The 17,147-nt window shown below is 37.7% G+C and overlaps 1 protein-coding gene and 1 pseudogene across 2 annotated transcripts in view; both read left to right on the top strand.

Moving 5' to 3' along the window:
- Positions 1–17,147, top strand: part of GUCY1A2 (guanylate cyclase 1 soluble subunit alpha 2) — a gene marked incomplete at both ends in the record, with an annotated part of 393,777 nt that overhangs the window by 52,252 nt on the left and 324,378 nt on the right. The gene's annotated exons all lie outside the window — the stretch shown is intronic.
- On the top strand, positions 327–3,500 carry LOC307056623 (palmitoyltransferase ZDHHC7-like; annotated as a pseudogene). The gene is made up of 2 exons: positions 327–498; positions 2,514–3,500. The product of its transcript is annotated as a palmitoyltransferase ZDHHC7-like (transcript).

Here is a 17,147-nt window from a genome sequence, read left to right as displayed (position 1 = left end):
ACTAGTAGAAAAGATCTTCTACAATTAAAGATGTAAAGAAAGAACCACAACATGATGGGCAGGAGGGGCTAAGATGCAGTATAGACAAGACCCATACCACTGGTGGGTGACCCACAAATGGGAGGTTAATTACAATTGTAAAGTTTCTTCCCAAAGACTGAGGGGTCCAAGCCCTACATTGGACTCCCCAGTCTTGGAGGTCCTGTACCAGGAAGACAAGTCTCAGAATGTTTGGCTTTGAAGGCCAGCTGGGCTTTCTTTCAGGAGACACACAAGGGTGTGGGAAATAGAGACTCCACTCTTAAATGGTGCACACAAAATCACACATGCTCTGCAACCCAGGGAAGAAGCAGTTATTTGAAAGGAGCCTGGATCAGACACACCTGCTGATCTTGGGGAGCCTCCTGAAGAGGCAAGAGGAAACTGGAACTCACCCTGGGGACATATTGACGTCAGCCATTTTGGGGAGCTTATTCTACCATGAAGACACTGGTGCTGGCAAGTGCCATTTTGGAATCCTTCCTATAGATTATTAGCACTGGGAACTGGCCTTGCCCACTAGCCTGTCAGTGCCAGTACTGGGACCCTCAAGCTAAGTAGCTACCTTGACAGGAACTCAGCCCCAGACTCCCTGCACCCACAGCCACCCTGGGACCTGGACCTGTCCACTAAAGGGCCCAAGATCTGCCCCTGCATACCAGTGCACTGACACTAACCCTAAAGTAATCAATCACCAGCGGGCTGACACCAGCTTTGGGCTCCATGGACCCTACAGTCAACTGTGTCAGGAATCAACCCCACCCATCAGCAGGCTGACACTATATCTTGGAACCCTGTCCCCACAACCACTCTTGCCAGATGTGGCTCAGCCCACCAGTTGACCAGCACCAGATCTGGGACCACATTGGGCTCTGCAGCCAGTCACCTTGTGACTCAGCCTCACCTGCCAGTGGCCAGCAGCCTCTGTACAAGGCAGGGCCTGACAAACAACCCAACTGGGGGCTAGTCATGCCTACCAGACTTGCCCATAGTAGTCAGCCTGCTACAACAGAAGGACCTATGCAGCCAACATAGGGGATACCCTAGAACCTATAGCTCTGGTGACCAGGAAGGAGTGTACTGCTGGAATGCATAGAACTTCTCCTACAAAAGGTCACTCTTCAAGATCAGGAAATGTAACAACCTACCAAATGCACAGAAATAAGAACAGCAATTTAGGCAAAATAAGGCAATAGAGAAAGAGAGTATGTTCCAGATGAAAGAATAAGAGAAAACCTCAGAAGAGGAACTAAGTGAAGTGAAGATAAGCAATCTACCTGCTAAAGATTTCAAGGTAATGATTGTAAAGATGCTCAAAGAATTCTGGAGAAGATTGGATGAACAGAGTGAGCAGTTAGAAGTTTATAACAAAGTTAGAAAATATAAAGAACCAAGCAGAGCTGCAGAATACAATAACTGAAATAAAAAATACACTAGAAGGAATCAAGAATAGATTAGATGATGCAGAGGAACAGATCAGCAAGCTGGAAGACAGAGTAGTAGAAATCATTGAAGCTGAACAGAAAAAAGAATACAAAGAAATAAGGAAGTTTGAGAGATTTCTGGGACTACATCAATAGTACTATTTGCATTATAGGGGTCCCATAAAGAGAAGAGAGAGGGAAAGGGTCAGAGAACATATTTGAAGACATAATGGCTGAAAACTTCCCTAACCTGAGAAAGGAAATATCCAGGCCCAGGAAGCACAGAGTGTCCCAAACTGGATCAACCCAAAAAGGTTTACAGCAAGTTAGGCAAAAAGAACATTTTAATTACAATGTGTCTCGGTGTGTTCCAAAAAGGAACACACAGAGACACATTGTAATTAAAATAGTAAAAATTAAAGATAATAAGAGAATATTAAAAGCATCAAGGGAAAAGCAAAATGTTAGGTGTAAGGGAACTCTCATAAGGAAATCATCTGACTTTTCAACAGAAACTCTGCAGGCCAGAAAGGAGTGACTTGATATATTCAAAGAGATAAAAGAGAAACACCTTCAACCAAGAATACTCTACCTGTCAAGGCTTTCATTCAGATTTGATGGAGAGATCAAATGTTTTACAGATAAGCAAAAGCTAAAATAATTCAGCACCATCAAATCAGCCTTACAAGAAATGTTAAAAGGACTTCTCTACATAAAAAAGAAAAGGCCAGCTCTCCAGGCTGGGCTCTGGCTGTCATGTGCGTTCAGTGGCAGCCTCCCTCTCACTAGCCCGTGGGACCCAGCTGAGCGGAGCTGTGGGCGGCTCTGGCCTGAACATGAGCACTGCTGTACAATGTGTCCCTGCCTCTGCTGCTGCAGTTGATGTTGCTGCTGCCTCAGGCCAGGAGGAGTCAAGGTGCCGAGCGACCCCACCTGGGCCTCGCATTCTATCACATGGGACAGTATGCACCTTAAGATCCTGAAGAAAAGGCACAAAATGTTCAATAAATGTTTAGAAATAAATTGTGAGGGAAACCATGCCATAATCAGGACACTGGCTCTGGGATGTCAAGCTTCATCCTCTCCTGACTGAAAATGACAACTATGACTTTTCATCCTCCTCTAGTTCATCTGTGACAGCAGTGGCATGATCTGCACCATCACGATGTGGCTTCTGATCATGTACATGGACTTCCTGGTGATGTTAATTGTGCTGCTGCCTTCCAAAGACTTCTGGTACTCTGTGGTCAACAGGGTCGTTTTTATCTGCCTGGTGATGCTTGCCCTGTCGTCTTATCTGAGGACCATGCTCACCGGCCCTGGAGCAGTACCTAAAGGAAATGCTATTAAAGAATACATGGAGAGTTTGCATCTGAAGCCTGCAAACTGAAGAGTTTGCAGAAGAAGTGATCTACAAGTACCCCAAATGCTGTTGTATCAAGCCTGAGCACACCCACAACTGCAGTATTTGCAAAAGATGTATTTGGAAAACAGATCATCCTTGCCATGGCTGAACAATTGTGTTGGAGAAAAGAATCAGAGATTTTTTTGTGCTCTTCACTATGTACTCCGCGCTGGCGTTCATTCACACACTTGTCCTCTGAGGGCTGCAGTTCATCCCCTGCATCCAAGGGCAGTGGACTGAATTCAGTGATTGTTCATCTGTAGTCACTGTAATTCTTTTGATCTTCCTGTGCCTTGAGGGTCTGATGTTTTTCAGTTTCACTGCAATGATGTTTGGCACTCAGATCCACTCCGTATGCAATGATGAAACGGAGGTTGAGAGGCTGAAGAGTAAGAAGCCTGAGTGGGAGCAGAGACCACAGTGGGAAGGGATGAAGTCAGTCTTTGGGAGGCTCCCTCTTGCTGCTCTGGATGAACCCCTTCGTTGTCTTCTGATTCAGGCGACTGCAGATAATACTCAGAAAAAGGGGCCTAAGTTCTCTACATGAGGCCGTCTCATCATGCTGCAACTTGTTAATGGACTTTATTTATTTGGGGTCAGAAATGGTATCACGGCTCATTTGTGACCAATAGGGCAAATGGAACCTACACAAACCAGGTGTTACAGCGAGCAGAATTTATATATTTATTGTAACAGATGGGGATTTCCTACACTAGTAACTGGGTGGCACTCTGACCAGTGTCACCGTCCAGTAACAAAGGGATGTGGCCACATGAAGAAGCCAAATATTATTATCTTCCTGTACAGTTAGGAGTTTTGTTAACATACTTGGCATTTTCTAAGAAGGTGTGTGGGGTATTACAAGGGTTATTAAAATTCTGTGTGCCAGAAAAAACAAACAGTCAAACAAACAAAAAAAGGAAAAGAAAAGGCCACAACTAGAAACATGAAAATTACAAAAGGACAAATCTAATTGGTAAAGGCAAATATACATAAAGGTAATAAATCAACCATGTATAAAGCTAGTAGGAAGGTTAAAAGACAAAAGGAGTAAAATCATCTATATCCACAATAAGTGGTTAAGGGATAAACAAAATGAAATGATATAAAATATGCTGTCCAAAACAGTAAATGTGGTAATGGAGAGTAAAAATGCAGGGTTGTTAAAATGGACTTAAGAGATCAACAACCTAGAATTATCTATCTATCATCCAGCAACTATCTATCTATCTATCATCTATCTCTATCTATCTATCTATCTATCTATCTATCTATCTATCTATCTATATCTATCATCTATTTATTTATCTATCATCTATCTATCTATCTATCTATCTATCTATCTATCTATCTGTTTATCTATCTACCTATCATCTATCCCTATCTATCTATCTATCTATCTATCTATCTATCTATCTATCTATCTATCATCTTTCTGATTGTCTATCTGTCTATCTCATGGTAACCACAAGCCAAAAATCTATAATAAATACACACAAAAAGGAGAAAGGTATCCAAACATAATATTAAAGATAGTCATCAAATCACAAGGGAAGTGAACAAAAGAAGAAGAAAGAAAGGAAAAATAACTATAAAAAACAACCCCCAAACGATTAAACAAATGAAGTAAATACATACCTATCAATACTATTTCAAATGTAAAGGGACTAAATGATACAATTAAAAAACAGAGTGGCTGAATGGATAAAAAACAAGGCCTATCAATATGCTGCCTATAAGAGACTCATTTCAGAGCTAAAGAACACACTGAATGCAAGAGTATAGCAAAAGGTATTCCATGTAAATGGAAACAAATAACTAAAACTTTTGTATAACAACACAAAAGACCCAGAATAGCCAAAACAAACTTGAGAAAGAAGAACAAAGCTACAGGTATCATACTCCCTGATTTCAAACTATACTACAAAGCTACAGTCATCAAAACAGTATGGCACTTGCACAAAACAGATACATAGATCAATGGAACATAATAGACAGCCCAGAAATACACCCACACTTACATGAGCAATTAATCTATGACAAAGGAGGCAAAAATATACAATGAGAAAAAGACAGCCTCTTCAATAAATGGTGTTGGGAAAACTGGACAACTATGTTCAAAAAATCAAACTGGACTACTCTCTCATACTGTGCACACAAGTCAACTCATAATGGAGTAAAGACTAAAACTTAAGGCTTGAAAACATAAAACTTTGAGAAGAAAACATAGGCAGTATGTGCTTTGACATCAGTCTTAATATTTTTTTTGGATATGTCTCCTTAGGCAAGGGAAACAAAAACATAAATAAATAAACAAATGGGGTTACATCAAACAAAAAGCATTTTCACAGCAAAGGAAACTATCAACAAAACAAAAAAGCCACGTACTGAATGGGAAAAGATCTTTGCAAATGATATAGCTGATAAGGGGTTAAAATCCAAAATATGCAAAGAACTTATACAATTCAACATCAAACAAACAAACATTAAAAATGGGCAGAGGATATATATAGGCATTTTTCCAAAGAAGACATATAGATGGCCAACTGGCACATGAAAAGATACTCAACATCACTATCATCAGGGAAATGCAAATCCAAACAGCAATGAGATATCACCTCACACCTGTTAAAATGGCTATTCTCAAATAGACAACAAATAACAATTGTTGGTGAGGATGTGGAGGAAAGGGAACCCTTGTTCTATGTTGGTGGGAATGTAAACTCTTGTGGCCGCTATGGAAAAGAGTATGGAGAGTCCTCAAAAAATTAAAAACAGAACTACCGTATGATCCAGCAATATATCCAAAGGAAAAAAAAAAGTACTTAAAAATATATAAAAAATCTATATGCACCCCTATATTTATTGAAGTGTTCTCCACAATAGTATTGTCCATCAATAGATGAATAAAGATGCAAGATACACACACACACACACACACACACACACACACACACACAGTGGAATATTACTCACCCATAAAGAAGAATGAAATCTTGCCATTTCCAATAACACGGATGGACCTAGGGGTATTATGCTAAGTGAAATGAGTCTGACAGAGAAAGATAAATAATGTATGATATCACTTATATGTGGAATCTGAAAAACAAAACAAATAAACATAAAATAAAAACAGAGTTATAGATACAGAGAACTAACAGATGGTTGCCAGAGATGGTGTGGGGAGGAAAGAAATAGATGAGGGAGATTGAGAGGTACAAACTTCTAGTTACAAAATAGATGTGTCATAGGTATGAAATATACAGTATGGGGAATATAGTTAATAACTATGTATTTCCTATGTGTGGTGACATATCATAGCTAGATTTATTTCAGTGATCATTTTGAAATGTATAGAAATATTGAATCACTATCTTGCATAACAGAAACTAACATAGTGTTGTAGAGGTCAATTATACTTCTAAATCAAACAAACTCATAGGAAAAAAAAGATCAGATTTGTGGATCAGACCAGAGGCGGGGGTTTGTAGGAGAGTCAGTTGGATGAAGATGGTAAAAATGTACATATTTCTAGTTATAAGATAAATAAGTCCTAGGGATGTAATGTACAACATGATCATTATAATTAACACTGCTATATGTTATGCATGAAAGAATTCTCATCACAAGGAAAAATTTCTTTTCTCTGTATCTTTAAGTTTGTATCTATGTGAGATAATGGATGTTCACTAAACTTATTGTGATAATCATTTCATGATGTATGTAAGTCAAATTATTATGCTGTACACCTTAAGCTTATACAGTGCTGTGTGTCAATTATATCTCACTAAAACTGGAAGAAAAAAAAACCTCCCCTGGTAGTTCTGGCATGCAGCCATAACTTGACACCTTAACTCCAAGGCTAACCCTTATCTTCGGCAAGGATGCCTAGTAAGCTCTAGTTTAATTCTTAGAGAATTTAGTACCAAGTTATACTTTCTGGTACTAGAGGTTCTAGAATCTGGGTTTATCTCTCTGTCTTATTTCTGAGAGGGGGTTGCTTCCTTGTACACCACTCAGTTCTTTTCACTTATTCTGTTTCTTTTCAGGACTTTTAGTTCTGCTTCTGATCTCTAAACAGGAACTGGAGCCCTGCTTCCACTCATTGCCCTTTGTCTTCTGGCTGCAGGTTTAATGCCTCCTGCTAGATGCCATGTGCTCTAGTGATGCCTTTCCCCCCGCCCTGCCCCCCATCTCTTTATCTCTTTGCCAAGTCTCCTTAATGCTGAGGAATGATGGCTTAGACTGCCGCTGTCTGTACCACACATTTATGACATCATATTTTTTTCTGATTTTCTCCTGTCTTTGCATAAGTGGGCATACTAGTTCTCGGTCAGTCCCTCACTTTCTTTGTCCTATGTCATTAACTTTGCACAAATGTATGGTAGGTTGTTCTTCAGCGAATGTCAGAAAGAGTGGGTCACACATAGTTTTAGTAAAATGCTGGCTTTAGTAACATTTTTCTCTCCACCACTACTTGGACCAGAAATCCCATTAATCACCAGAGGACAAATGTAACCTAAGTGGGGAAATATAAATAGAGTGGGCAATAGAGTGAGTTTGAAGCTACTCTGGGAAAGGGAAGTTTTTACTTGTCTGTGAGTTTTCATAAAACAAGAGATCAAGAGGGATTTCAGCCAGAGATCAAGCATAGTGGTGACAAATGAGCCTGATTTTTGTGAGTTACTCCACTGAGTGATTAGTGCACAAAAAAATTTTGACTGAAAATACCTCTGATTGCTATCTTTTTTCTACTTTTTGCTCTGTTTTTCCTGATTCTTTGTACTTCCTACAACATTCTGACACCTCTTTCTCCTCTTCATTCACTTTTAGTATTTAGGACTGTTTTTCATTTACCTCTGTTTTTGTTTTCATACCCTTTCTTTTTCATTATTTGGATACTCAATCCTTCATATTAATAAAAAGGAAGATGCAAATCTGACAAGCATTTAGAAGTTTGCTTCCTTTAATTTGTCATTAGTTTTCTACTTTTGTACTATATTTAAGCTTAATTTTTTAGATGGCAAAATTAGTAATCAAGAGACTCTACCTTGTTGCAAATCTATAAACTTCCTTAGTTTGTTTTAAATCATCACCAGGGCTTTAGCTGAGCTAAAGTTTATTGTTGTACTAACTACAGGAAAAGGTTTATTAATCCAGTGATGTGTGTATATAATAATATAGAAAATGTTTACCTCATTAAAGAAACAATTTTCAAGTACTTTGTTCCATCAATACAAATATTTATTGAGTAGCTACTTTTTTCAGTTATTGTTCTAGGTGCTGGTGACTAGCAGGGAGAGAAACAGAAAGTGGAGAGGCAGACAACAACAGAAAAACCCCACAAATAACAAAAATTATAACTTCAGAGTGATGTGCTATGAAGAAAAATAAGGCAATGGAATGTAAAAGAGAGTGGGGAAGGGCTTAAATAATTAATACGTTAATGCTAATCATTTTAATTCATTTACACAATTCTAATAGGATTTGTCCATGACTATAGTGTTTATGCTGATTCAGAGTTCCAGGAATGAACTTTTCTTTTTAAACATCATTTATCCTAATATGGAGGAGGTTGATGTAAGTTCTGGTTTCCCCGCTGTTGTTTGAGTAGCAACTATCTCTAGAAGGAGCCAGTGATGCTGTGTCATAGTATTTTGGGCTGGAAAAGGTCTCAGCTGGTGTTCATCATTCCACAAATATTTGTTGGGTACCCTCTGTGTACCCAGGACTGTGTTGATTCTAGAGACTTGACAGTGAGTAAGGGAAAGGGATAATCCCAAGCATGATCTCTGCCCTCTTAACACTGTCAGTTTAGAAGCTCATGGAAAGGCCACATGACAGGAGGAATAGAACTTCTGTACTTAGTGGACAGAACGGAATGCTGCTATATGTGGCCACTGGAAGACAGCCATCCCAAGAGAAGTGGGAGGCCCACGCTCAAACTGAGAAATTTGGGATTCAATACTCTTCTAAGTGGTGAGAGGGAGGACACTGTCAGGAAAGAAATTCAAATCAAATACATCCTTAAGCTTTCTCTCACTGTCATTCTCCGTCTGTCCTCACGTGCATGTACATACACACATCCACCTATATACATCACTACATCTATAGACACACATATATATGTGTACATGCATATATACATGTATATATATATTACAGTGCTTTATTTTTATGAAAAATTTTCACATATGTTCTTTTGTTACTCGTTAAATTCTACAGTTAACTATTGTTATCTGATTTTACAGATGAAGTAATTAAGGCCCAGATTTTAAGTGACTTTCCTAAGATCACTTAGCTAATAAATGATTGAGGTTAGATTTGAATATAGCTTCTCCAACTTCAGAAAGGGAGCACAGTTCTTTTCACCATGTCCAATTTTTCTCTATTTCTGAAAATAAATGGAAATTGTAACACATCTTCCATTTAGAAGAAACATGCTTATTTCTTAAAAAAAAAGAAAAAAAACCACTCCCCTCCCGCACAAACCTCGGTGTGCATGTTTGTGTATGTATACGATCTTACTGCATATTGTTGTATAGTACTCTATATTACTTCAGATAACTCCTTGAATTAAAAGTTACTTTATAAATAACTTTTACCAATGATGATTCAGACTATAGAATTATTTTCCTGTTCCCAAATGGGAGATAGAAAAAAGATAAAGAAAGCAATGATTTTGACCTGATAAAAATGGGGAGACTCCAGCTTATACTTTCATGATGTGCTTCCTATTGGTCTATATATCTTTCTCTTCGACTTGCCTGTAGGTACCAAGTGGTTAGGTGCCATGTGCAATCTTTTGTAACCACATCAACAAGGAAGAGTGTCTGGAAGGGTAGGTATCTGAGAAATATTGTTTGAAAGACAAAGAAAGCCTGAGGAATTGTTCTAGAGGAGGGAAAACAAAAGACACAAGACAAACAAATGCAATATATGATCCTTTATTGGATCCTGGACTAGAAAAAAAAAAGTAGCTGTCAAGAATATTGTTGGGACAGTAAGGAAAACTTGAATTTGGACTGTGTTTTAGGTAATAGTATTGTACCAGTGTTAAATGTCCTCATCTTTATGATTTTACTGTGTTTTTGTAAGGGAGAATTCTTGTTCTAAGGGAATACACAGTGAAGTATTTAGTGGTAAAGGGACATAGTGTCTGCTACTTACTCTTAAATGGTGTGTGTGTGTGTATGTGTGTGCACGTGTGAGAGAGAGAGAGAGTGCGCATAATAAAGCAAATGGGGTAAATCTTTAACAAATTGGTGAATCTTGGTAAAAGAATATGGAAGCTTTTGAACTAATCTTGCAACTTTCCTCTAAGTTTAAAATTATATCAAAATAAAACATTTCTAAAAACTATTGAATAAAATTATATTTAAAATAGATCATTGATCCAAAGGGACCTTCTATTTCTGTTTGGTTTTAGCACCAATTTAAAAAAATCCAAAACTAAACTAAAATAAAAAACATAAATGAGTTTAAGTGCTTTTGTAGTCTATTTTTATACTTAAGTATATTTTGCTGTTCCTAATATCATCAATGAAAACATCAAATTCTATGTAATCAGTGTCCAAATTGGAGCTCATCTATGGATATTATTTTCCTCAAGTTTTGTGGCCTTATAACCTGACTTAGTGATAAAACTGCTGACTAATTCTACTGCTCAAGTTATCTATTTTATTTATTGATACTACAGTGAGTGGCGTCTATACTAGGACTTGTTCCTTTCTGCTTGTTATCCTCTTACTGTTATGTTATGACATTTTTGTCATAACAAAGATGTTATGACATCATTGACATAATCTTTTCTATAGACTCTGATTTTCTTTTTTATTGCTTCCCTGACATTTTAAGTACCCAGAGTAAATTATTATTCACAGTCTGTCATCAGTCATTAGATAATATTGCAATGTGCTATAAAAGTGTTTCTATATTTATTAACAGTGCTTTCTGCATCTCTGTATAACTGTTTGTACAATTAGTTAAATAGAATCTTCATCTGAAGCAAGATATCACACAAAGTAGCTGTTTAGTTTTTTAAAATGAGCTAATAGGAGTTTAAAGCAAACTATTTAGAAGATGATGGAAAACCCTGTGACTACAACTATATATGGTTAAAATTAGTACCACGGCTCAGATTTTAAAATTAATAACAGGTCAGAGCATCCAGCACATACTAGATATTCACTTCCCCTCTTGTTGGAATAGACAAAGTATTTTTTTTTTAATGGTGTTCATTTTTGATACATATCTATTTAATTCTTTAAAACCTTAATTGTTATATAGAAATAATGGGATTTAAGTGAATTATACTCAAATTTCAAACTTATTGTGACCATAAGCAAACATATGAGGCACATAGATGTCATCTCAGGTCTTACTTATGTCTAAGGTCTCCTTAACTTCCCTCCCCCCACACCCTCAAGCCCTACACTCACTCACATACACATTTTCATGCTGTTATGAACCTCACAATCTTGATTTTGTGGTGACAAAATTTTTAATTAAATGATGGGATGAATCTAATTACCAGTGGGAGGCAAACATCAAGTAACAGTAGTATTCACAAACCAATGTCCCTGCTTTCACCTTAGTAGAAATGTTAGGCAAATCGGAGGGATTTGTGAGATAGAGCAAATCTTAGTATTGCCACATGGGAACTTGACTTCATGTGTCTTCATTCTTAGCTCATTTATATAAGTCCTTGGGTAGTTCTGATTTGTGAAACAGCGATATTAGTAGTAAGAGTTACTGTAGTATAGGTTCTGCAGACAGGGGAGTTTAAATTTGGCTCACTGTTTAAAAAGAAGATTGCCTACATCATAAGATTTGCACTTAGAGCAAGGTTAACAAGGTCGCAAGGCTAAAAAAATCTCAAATGTGTATTTACCTTCTAGGCCACCAGGCCAACCATTTCACTGTTAGTTGGATAGACAAAACAAACTATGTTGACCTTTGACATTCTTCTGGAAGCTAAAAAGGAAATAGCAGCAATATTCTGGCAAGGCTTGGGAATGGCCTAAGAAGAGAAAAGTCAGCATGTTTTTTGACTTTTAATTATGACTCTTTTCTTCAGTGTACTAAAAGAAGTGCTTTGAAAAGAGTGTGGTGTTTATCACTGAGTGTGAGTTCAAGATCTTACAACTTTGTAATATCTTTTTCCTGTCAAGTGCTGGATGTGGTTGACCTTTTGGATAATGTGTTTTTGTTTGCTTTCAGATGTTAAGAAAGATCTCCCATATAATCTTTTGTTTTCTTTAGGACTTAAAGAGTGGTGGGGAAGTGATAAAGGTTTGTGGGAAAAAGAAAAGCTCTAAATTCAGACATTTTTGTTTTATATCTCTTTTGGGTAAGTTAGCCCCAGGCTTACCTATTAATAGCTCTATAAAAATAAACTAAGCCTTTGGTGCAGTTTCCTTTCTCCTGCTTCTGTTTTTTGGTATTCTTTGCATCCTACTCTGATGTATTTTTTCCTCCCTCTCCTTCCTAAGAAGTGGATTCCTCTCCTCTTTGTCCCCTTGTTTATGCCAGTCCAGTGAGGGAAGCTCTCTTTTGGGGATTCTGGGAGAGGCACTGTGAGTGACCGGACACATGTTGGAATGAGCAAGGTGTTCTCACGAATCATTGGAGAGACAGCCTGATTTGAGAAATGATTCTTGTTGATGCATTTTAAGAGACGAGAACTAGGGATAAATCTTATGATATGTCTATAGGATTGCCAGTGCATCTCACGAGATATCCCATGCCCTCGTTCCTCATCTGCCCCAAATTTAAAATGTGAATTTCCATTAATATCTTCCAGTCTCTGGCACTTCTTTCCATGAATTTGTGGCATGTGTCCTGGTACAATAACAAACTTTGCTTACTGTTTTCTGGTTGACTCTGAGTACCTTTACTAGTTATAACTGTATTTTATTCCTCCTTAACTCTTCCATCTTAGTCCCTCTGCTAGCTTCTGCATACCACATATGCTATTACTGTTACCAACACCATCACTTTTGCTTTGGAATGGGAACAACTTAAGAACTTAAAGCTAAGGGCTTCTCAGTATCCTATCCATATTTTCCACATTACATACATTTTCTACATTTCTACATTAATGAGCTTTCTTGAATTTCAATTAAAATTTAAAGCAACCTGAATATTTATTTATTCACTCATACATACATGTATTCAACAAATATTTATTGTATACTGGGTGCTAGCATTGTGTAGATTCAGATTTACTCAGCCAAGTATGTCATAATTAGCTGCAGAAGTTAATTATAGACCATTCTGTTCTCTTTTTCTATTTGAGCCTCTCAAGCATCCTATTCTGAGTCTTGGTTTAAAGAAATAATAATATGTAAAATAATCTGTCCCAATTCCTTAGTATCCTGGTGTTATATTTTGCTATTGGACTTATGTTTGCAATGCTATAAATCCTTAGTATCGATAGACTGAAAACCTTCATATCTTTATCTTAATAATAGCCCACACTTCAGATATTTTTAAGAAATAGTTTAAAACAACAAGAAGAAACATCAAAAGTGGCTTGATCCTGTTCTCTGAATGCTCTTTATACTGACAAAATATTGGCAACAACCAATAGTCCAACTATAAGGAAATAGTCAATTAAAATGTGATAATCTCCTTACAAGAACATTAAACAGCTGTTTCATTGAGAACTATGTGGAAAGATTATGCTACAGCATGGGAACATGTTTATAATGTTATCATAGCTCTGTTTCCCCAGGAAACAGGATCTGTTCTCAGGAATGCTACTGGATAGTGCTCTCAGGATTAATGACCCAACCAGGCAAACCACAGTAGGTTTCAAGGCCTGAGAATAGTCCTTTGTGGTTAATAGCTCCACAGTCTGAGTCATCCTTTTTCATGAAAGAAAGCCCGTGTTTGCAGCTTAGCAGTTTTATCAGACTATTGCCCTGTAAGGATGTGAAGAAAGTAAAATGAGAGAGAAGTTGAACTGCTATGCCTAGGTGCAGTCACAACAAATGTCTCAGCTGATCTCTCCAGAATTGTCCCCCACTGAGGCAAGGATGTCTTGCCTTTGTATTACAGCTCACCACCTCCAAAACTAACCTTTGGATTCGGGCTGCCCTGGGGCCTGAATCCTGCCATTGGGCCAAGCAGCTGTCTTCAGCTAAATGCAGTGACCAGAGCAAGACTCAGCCTAGAGCTGATAGCTTCACACACTCCCAGCATCCACTAGAGATGAAATATTACACAAAAAGAAAAAAATCACAAATGTTTTGTGTACATTATTATATTATTAATTCAACTGTAATATATGTGTGGGTATGTACAAAAATTGGAAGGGACAGAAAAATGAACTGTATTACAAAAGTGAAAGAGGCAGTCCAGAGGTTAGGACTCCGCACTTTCACTGCAGGGGGCATGGGTTCCATCCTGGTCAGGGAACTAAAATTCTGCATGCCATGTAGTGTGGCCAAAAAAAAAAGTGAAAGAATTCATAAGAACATAACTTTTTATCAAATAAGCCATGAAACCAAAAATATTGTAGTTTCCATTACAATATTGGAAGAACTCAGGTATGTGTTGTCTCCTCTCCCAATTTTAAAAGATTACCATTTTTGTTAATTATTGCATATCTCAGGCTTTCCCTTGTGTTCTATTTGTGGAATATCTTCAGGTGTGGTATGACAAACATAGCTCAGTGCTCCTGTCAGATTCACTTTAAGATAGTGACACATATGAACAGTTGCTCTGCTTCGGGTGCTAGCTTCAACCATTCCTAGGGCGACCTCACCTATGAGGCAAAAGAAGCAGTGGTTAGGGGTTCAGTCCCTATGTATGCCATTGATACTTTTTTTCACAGCTTTAAATTACTTTCTTATTCAGCCCAATATCTTATATGTGTGATCAAAAGGGAATTGGTTATGAAAACTGTGATTCGAGCGGGGCAAATAAATCAAATATGATATTGAAAACCAGTTTGAAGTTGTAAAAAAATAAATTCAGATTCTCATCAATTTTATTTATTTACAACAACACAACTTTTATTCCAAAAGTTAATCCTCTCTGTACAAATTGGATAGAGGCATAGCTTCCAAAACTGGATTGGAGCAGTTGAGGGGGGTGGATCACAATTTAGTGATTGTAAAAAGCATAACAATTAAAGGGGCATTAGCAGTGATTAATAGCTCTGAGTAAACCCTCTGAGGAGCCTTCCTTCTGGAAATTATGCTCTTCTTCTGCCACTTTTGTGGCCTCCAATCTAAACTGGGCCAGTTATCATCAGCAGAAACAGGTATCCATGCATCTGCATAGTAATTCTCTTCCTTAAATTCTTACCCAACATGTAAAAGACTGCTAAAAAGTGCAGGCATTAGACATGATGAGAGTACATCTCTGTAGGGAGATTCAGAAGCCTGTGAGACATTGACACATTTTCACAATGTGGCAGATTGCCTTTCAGAAGCAGGGACCAAGTGTGGGTACAAGGCTGAGGCAGGTGCTCCTGCAGTTCCTCTTTTTAATTAGCTCATCTTTGTGTGTTCTTTGAATGTACCACACTGCTGTGGGGCTCTAGGCTTACTGTCTTACACAGCAACATGTCAGGGTGCCGGGGAAGGAAGACTGGGAAATGTGATGTGCCCTTAGTCACCTGACAGGTGGGCAGCTTCTGATAGCAGGCATAGCACAGAGCCCTGATAAAGCTGCCTGATTATACCTGTGCTGCTCTGAGTCTGTCCATTTCTTAGTTCTCACCTGTGGCTACTTGTTGGCAAAGGAACAAGAATTTGTCAAATAGTAAGCATTCACACCTATGAAATTAATCTTTTAGCATAACTAGCCCACCTGTGTAAAAGGACCTGCCAGTGAATATTGAAGGGCGTGAAAAACAGCAATGGAAAAATTATACATATGCACCCATACAAGCATCTATTGATATATCCAGTGCAAGTATTATATAATATATACATTGTATATGATATATATATATATATTATACAGACATGTGGTCAGTCATACACAGCCATATTTATTTGTTCATTCATTAATTTATTGATTTTTTATCTATCCATTCAAAAAATTTACTACAAACAGGCACTGTGCCAGGGATTAGGATTACAATAGTGGTCTTCATTTAGTTTCTCAAAAGCTTCATTTTAGTTTCTCTTCCAGGACTTTCGCATACATGTTCTTTGGTCTGGAATGGCCTTTCTTTCCTCCTTCTTGGCTGCCTAGTTGACTTTTACTTACCTTTCATATGTGCCACTTTTTAAAGGAAGCTTTCTTTGACCCAGTAGATTACATTAGGTCCCTGTTATATGCTCTCATATCAGTCTGCAACTTATCATTCTAACACCTATCATCATGCGGTTTCTATGTACAGTTGTTGGATTATGTGTACAACTAATGGATTAGACTATCTTTCACATAGCTCAATAAGGGTAAGGCCCACAACTATTCTGATCATGATAGTTTCCCTAGTGCTCAGCACTGAGACTGATACAGAGCAAGTATTCTCATTTTTAAAAAAAATAATAGTTGAATGAATGGTGAAGAGGATATAACCTTTGTTTTCAAAGAGATTAAGTCTGATTGAGGGGGTGGACAAGCCAGCAACTGTTGTGTGATAAATACTAGGATGGGGGTATTCACAAAGTGCTTTGGGAACTGAAGAAGTAGAAGCATCCATCTTAGTCTTTGAGTGTCAAGGAAAGTATTCTGAAGGAATTTAGGTGTAAGGATCTGCAAGATGAGTGTGAACAGATAACTACCTAAGTGGGGTAGTCAGGAGAACGGAATTCTATTAAAACACAAAACAGAACAAAACGAAGCACAAAACTAGCATGGACAGAAACCTGTCAGAGAGACATTATTGAGCATGTTCAGGAAACTTCAAGTAGGTCATAGTGCCTTATACAGAGATGTGAAGTGAGGAAATTGGGAGAGATGAGGTTGGGTCTGTAAGTAAGGGCTGGATCAAGCCCTGCTGAGTTTGGACTTTATTCTGAGGGCAAAGGATAAACATTGGAGGGCTTTAAGTAGAGAAATTATATGATAAGATTTATGATATTGAAAAGACGCATATTGAATGGATTGCAGAGAGATTAGAAAGCAGAGTAATTAGGAAGTTGTTGAAATAATTCTAGATGGTTGATAGTAGTGGTCTGAAACAAATTAGTTGTATTTAAGATAGAGAGGCTAGCAGAATGTCAGGGGAGAAGCACCACACACACACTCACACACATGAACATGCACACATGCATACTTATATTTTTACTAAAATAAAATTGTATTCTATA

This window comes from Hyperoodon ampullatus, assembly GCF_949752795.1.
Source record: "Hyperoodon ampullatus genome assembly, chromosome: 7".
Lineage (NCBI taxonomy): Eukaryota > Metazoa > Chordata > Mammalia > Artiodactyla > Ziphiidae > Hyperoodon > Hyperoodon ampullatus.
Note: the sequence above shows the minus strand (reverse complement) of the source record. Positions and strands in the feature narration are given on the sequence as shown.